This window comes from Poecile atricapillus, chromosome 35, assembly GCF_030490865.1.
Source record: "Poecile atricapillus isolate bPoeAtr1 chromosome 35, bPoeAtr1.hap1, whole genome shotgun sequence".
NCBI lineage: Eukaryota > Metazoa > Chordata > Aves > Passeriformes > Paridae > Poecile > Poecile atricapillus.
In genome coordinates, this window is record NC_081283.1 from 3169723 (window position 1) to 3175722 (window position 6000).

Sequence of the window (6000 nt, forward strand, 5' to 3'; positions counted from 1 at the left end):
TGCGGGGGGTTTTTTTTATTATTATTTTTTGGGGTTTTGGGGGTTTTTTTGGGGCTTTTTTTGGGATTTTTTGGGGATTTTTTTCGGGGTTTTTCGGGATTTTTTTCGGGGTTTTTTGGGATTTTTTGAGGATTTTTTGAGGATTTTTCTAGGATTTTTCTAGGATTTTTAAAGATTTTTTTAAGATTTTTTTAAGATTTTTTTGGGATTTTTTTCCGATTTTTTGGGGATTTTTTAAGGATTTTTTGGGATTTTTTTAGGATTTTTTGGGGGATTTTTTGGGATTTTTGGGGGATTTTTTAGGCTTTTTTTTAAGATTTTTTTTGAAATTTTTTATGGATTTTTTGGGGTTTCCCAAGGTATTTTTTGGGGTTTTTTAGGGTTTTTCTGGGAGGGGGGTTTGGGGTTTTTGGGGTTTTTGGGGTTTCTGGGGTTTTTGGGGTTTTTGGGGTTTTCGGGTTTTTCTTTAGGGTTTAAAAGAAATGTTCTCTTTGAAAAATTTGGGGTGGGGAAAATAAAATTATAACGGAGAGGAGGGGGGAGAATTAAACGGCGGGGTTTTGAAATAAGTGAATTTATAATAATAATAAGATCAAGAATAAAAATAAAAACAACAATAAAATTCAAAATAAGAATATTAAAAAAGCGGCGAGCGGTGCTTCTTTATGTATTATATATATATATATATATTATTCTGTATATAATATATATATATATTTTTAAAGGTCCCGCCAAGGAGGGGAAAAGAGCGGTGGAAAATAGATATTAAAAAAAAAAAACTAATTAAAAAAAAATAGGAAAAGCGGTGCTCTGTGATGAGATATATATATTTTATATATATATATTTATTAATATATATATATATTTTAAAGGTTGCCGCCGAGGATGGGGGAAAAACTCCGGTGGAAAAACAGCTGGTCTTTCAAAAAAAGAAAAATAATTTAAAAAACCAGACAGAATAAAAGAAAAAAAAAAGCGCCCGGTGGGGGGAAAAGATATTTAAAAAGATATTTAATTTAAAATCTCCCAGCAAGGAAAGAGCGGTGGAAAAATCGGTGTTAAAAAAGAAACAAACAGGGGGGAAAAAAAGTGAGTTTTCTTTAAAAAATAAAAAAAAATTCCCGCCAAGGAAAAAGAGGTGTTAAAAAAAATAAACAACAACAAAAAAAACAGCGCGAGGTGAGAAAAAAAAAATATTTAAAATAGGAGAAAGAGGGTGGAAAAAAAATAGGTATTAAAAAAAAACCAAATAAAAATAAAAGCGCGCGGTGGGGGATGCAGATAAATTATTTTTTTTCCCCTCAATTCCCACCCAATAAAAGAAAAAGCGCGGTGGAAAAATGAGGTGTTAAAGCAGCAGACGGGAAAAAAAAGCGCGCGGTGGGGGTGGGGGTGTGTTTAATAAAAAAAAAAAATCTTCTCCACCCCACCCCCACAGAAAAAAAAAAAAAATAAATAAAAAAGGAAAAGGGAGGTGGGAAATGAAAAATGTGGAGAAAAAAAAAAGAAATAAAAATTAAAAATAAAAAAGCGCGCGGTGAGGGGGGGGGGAAATGCGTGGATTTAAAATTAAAAATATTCCGCCCCAAAATAAAGTGGAGGAAGCGCGGTGAAGAAAAATAAGTATTAAAAAAAAATAATATTAAAAAAGCGCGGAGGGAAAATGTAGAGATTAAAAAAATAACCGAACCCCCCCCTCAAAAAAAATAAAATAAAATAAAGGAGCGCGGTGGGAAAATTTGTATTGAAAGAAAAAATTAAAAAAAGGTGGAAAAAAAAAATATTAAAAAAAAAAAGCGGCGGCGGGGAAAGGGTTAAAAGTGGCGAGGGGAAAAGAGATTTAATTGAGAAAAAATTCAGGTTTGGTTCTGGGGAAAAATGAGGCGGATTCCCCCCAAAAAAGAAGAAATTCAGCGGTGAGGAAGGCGGGGAGGGGAAATCGGGGGGAACTCCTGAAAAAATGCGGGTGGAAAAAAAAAAATCCAAAAAAAAAAAAAATCCAAATCCGGTTTAACTCCGCAAAAAAAATTCCGGTTTTGGTTTTAAAGCAGCCCCGCTTTAATCCCAGCACAGGAAAAAAATCAAAGGTTTTGGTTGTAAAGGAAACACCGCTCTGATTCCCAAAAAAAATCAACAACAACAATAAAATAAAAGACCCGGTTTGATGCTGAGGAAAGCACGGTGAGATTCAAAAAAATAATAATAATAATAAAAAATAAAAAAGATTTAATTCTTAAAAAAAAAAAATGTTTAATCCTGGAGGAAAATAAAAAAAAAAAATCAGCGCCGCTTTAAGTGTGAGAGAAACGCTCTTTGAAAAAGGTTTAAATTCCCCCAAAAATGTCAAAAAACCAACAAGAAATCAAAAAAACAACGCGAGCAAAGCGAGTTTTCCCTCTGACCGCTGAAGTCCTGCGCTCTGCTTTTTGTTGTTGTTGTTGTTGTTATTAAAGTGGAATTTTTTTTCCTCTTTTTTCCCCCTTTTTTTTGGGTTTTTTTTTGTTAAAAAAAGCGATTTTTGGTGCTTGTTGCAGTCGCTGCCGCCGCTGTTGTTGTTGTTGGGGTTTTTTTGTGTTTAACCGCGCTCGTCTCGCTGCTCTTGACTCCTGAGCTCGAGCTCCTTCCTCTTCCTCCCTCCCGAGCTCTCCCTCTCTCGATTTCTGCTGGAACTCCGCAGCTTCCCTTTAACACCGCAGGCAAATTCCTCAAAATCCCGCCGGTGTGGCCGCGCTTTTTTTTTTTTTCTTTCCTCTCCTTTTTTTTTTTTCCCTTTCCTTTTTTTTTTTCTCCTCTCTCCTTTTTTTTCCTTCTCTCCTTTTTTTTTCTCTCCTTTTTTTTCTCCTCTCTCCTTTTTTTTCTCTCCTTTTTTCCCTCTTCTTTTTTTTTCTCTCCTTTTTTCCCTCTCCTTTTTTTTTCTCTCTTTTTTTTTCTCTCTTCTTTTTTTTCCTCTCCTTTTTTTTTCTCTCTCCTTTTTTTTTCTCGCTCCTTTTTCTTTCTCTCCTTTTTTCTCTCTCTTCTTTTTTCCTCTCTCTTCTTTTTTTTTTCCTCTCTTTTATTTCCCTTCCTTTTCCCCCCCCTTCTTTTTATTCCCTTTTTTCTCTTCTTTTTCTTCCCTTCTTTTCTCCCCCCCTTCTTATTTTTCCCTTCTTTTCTCCCCTTCTCTTTTTCTCCTTTTCCCCTTCTTTATTCTCCTTTTTCTCCTTCTTTTTTCTCCTTTTTCTCCTTCTTTTTTCTCCTTTTCCCCTCTTTCTTCTCCTTTTTCCTTCTTTTTCTCCTTTTCTCCCCTTCTTTATTCTCCTTTTTCTCCTTCTTTTTTCTCCTTTTTCTCCTTCTTTTTTCTCCTTTTTCCCTCTTTTTCCCTCTTTTTCTCCTTTCTCCCCTTTCTTCTCCTTTTTCCCTCTTTTTTCTCCTTTTTCCCTCTTTCTTCTCCTTCTTTTCTTCCCTTTTCTCTCTCCTCTTTTTCCCTTCTTTTTTCCCTCTTCTTCTTTTCCCTCCTTTTATCTCTTCTCTTTTTTTCCCTCTTTTATTCCTCCTCCCTTTTCTCCCTCCTTTTATTCCTCCTCTTTTTCCCCCTCCTTTTTTCCCCTCCTTTTCTCTCCTCTTTTAATTCCTCCCCTCCTTTTTTCCCTCTTTTTCTCCTCTTTTTTATTTTCCTCCTTTTTTTCTCCCCTCCTTTCCCCCCCTCCTTTTTTCCCCTCTCTTTTCCTCCCTTTTCCCCTTTTTTTCCCCAAATTCTCTCCCCGAATTTCTGCTTTTTCCAGGGTGGGGGGGGAATTTACCAATTTACGACACCCCCCCCAAAATAAAAAAATACAAAATAAAACCCCCAAAAACCCCAAATAAAGCCCCAAAAGGGGAGGGGGCTCGTGCAGACCCCAAATCCCAAATCCCCCCTTTTCCCTCCTGGAGGTGACCCCGGGTAACCTCGGCCGGTAAAACCCAGCCCGGGACCCCCCAAAAAACCCCAAAACACCCCAAAAAACCCCAAAAAACCCCAAAACACCCCAAAACACCCCAAAACACCCCAAAAAAAACCCAAAACACCCCAAAAAACCCCAAAAAACCCAAAACACCCCAAAACACCCCAAACACCCCAAAAAAACCCCCCATTTCCCGTTTTTTTTTTGTTGTTGTCATCCCTGGGGGGTCCCACCTGGAGGGGGAGGGGGCTCACCCCACATTTCCTCTTTTAATTCCTTTTATTTTGGCTTTTTCCCCCTTATTTTATCTCCTTTTCTTTGCTTTTTTCCACCTTTTATCCCACCTTATTTCCCTTTTTTTCTCCTTTTTCTCCCCCTTTCTGTTTCCTTTTATTTTCCTTCCATTTTCCCCTCATTTCCTTCTTCCCCCTTTTTCCCCCTTTTTCCCCCTTTTTCCCCCCTTTTTCCCCCTTTTTCCCCTTTTTCCCCCTTTTTTCCCCTTTTTTTCCCCTTTTTCCCCCTTTTTCCCCCTTTTTTCCCCCTTTTTCCCCCTTTTTTCCCCTTTTTCCCCCCTTTTCCTTTCTCTTTTTCCCCCTTTTCTTTCCCCTTTTCCCCTTTTTCCCCCCTTATTCCCCTTTTCCCCAATTTCATCCTTTTCTCCCCCAATTTTCTCCCCTTTCCCCCCCTTTTCCCCTTCCCCCCCCCCTCATTTTTCCCATTTTCCCCCTTTTTCTCCCCATTTTTCTCGCGGTGGCGCTGCCGCTGGGCAAGGTCGGGATCAACACAACAAAAGCCCCAAATAAACCCCAAAATATAAAAAAAATAAAAATAAAACCAAAACCGAACCCGGAGCGAAAATCCCGGAATTTTCCCCTCTGGATCGGCCGCTCCTCGCTGTCCTTGGCAGCGAAAAAAGCCAGAAAAAAACCGCGATTTTCACCATTTTATTCCATTTATTCCCATTTTTCACCCCCCTCTCTCTCCCTCCCCGCTCCTGGAAATCCTCTGGAATTGCCAGGGTTGGAATCCCGAGGTTTTTTTTGCTGTAAAAATTCCACTTTGGAGGCAAAGTCCGGCTGCCCTTTGTGCGCGCCGCACAAAAAAAAACCCACCCAGCGCCTTTCCCCCCCTCCCAGCCCCGATTTTCCCATTTTCCCCCTTTTCCAGCCCATTCCGGAGTCATTTTTTGGCTCTGACCCCCCGCGACCTTTTCCTTCGGCCGCCTCGTGCGGACCAAACTCATCAAAAACGCCAAAATCGCCCCAAAATCCCCGCGCTTTTTGCTCATTTTGGGTTTTTTTGGGGGTTTTTTTCCAGGTTTGAGACATCCCCCAAATTATTTTTGGGTTTTTTTTTCTTATTTTTGGGGTTTTTTTTCTTATTTTTGGGGTTTTTTTTTTTTGCTGTCGAGACGCCAAAAACGCCCCAAACCCCCCCAAAACCCCCCCAGAAATCCCAAATATTTTCCTTGATTTTCTTCCCCTCCCTCAAAAAACCCCAGAAAACCCCAAATTATCCCGGGCAGATCCCAAATTTCCCCAGAGCTTTTCCTGCCCAGCGAAATTCCCATTTTTCGGGGTCATTTCCACCCTTTGGGGCGGGATCCCCCTCTCAGGATGGTAAAATTGCCATTTTTAACCATTTTGCCCATTTTTCCCCTCATTTCCCCGCGCACCCCCCGAGGGCAGGAGCCTCCCCCGCCGCTTGGAGCGGATTTTTCCCCGTTTTTTCCCGTTTTTCCCCCATTTTTCCCGGCTGGAGAAGGGACCTGGGGGGGTTGGCGCCAGCAGACAATGAACTCATTCCCACCCAGCCCCCGAAAATTCACATTTTTATCAACCCAGACGCCTTTTCTGCCACGAAACCGCCCCAAATCCCCCGAATTCCTGCGGAATTCCCCCAAATTCCCCTTTTTCCCAAATCCCACCTTTTTCCACCCAAAGCAGAGCAGCAGCCAAGGCCAGGGAGGCTCCCGGTGACCGAATTTCCCCTCCACAATCAATAATTTCAATTTTTAATCCCCCAGCGCCGAGGACAAAACGCGATTTTCGCCGTGGGGGGGGGGGGGGAAGGAATTTTA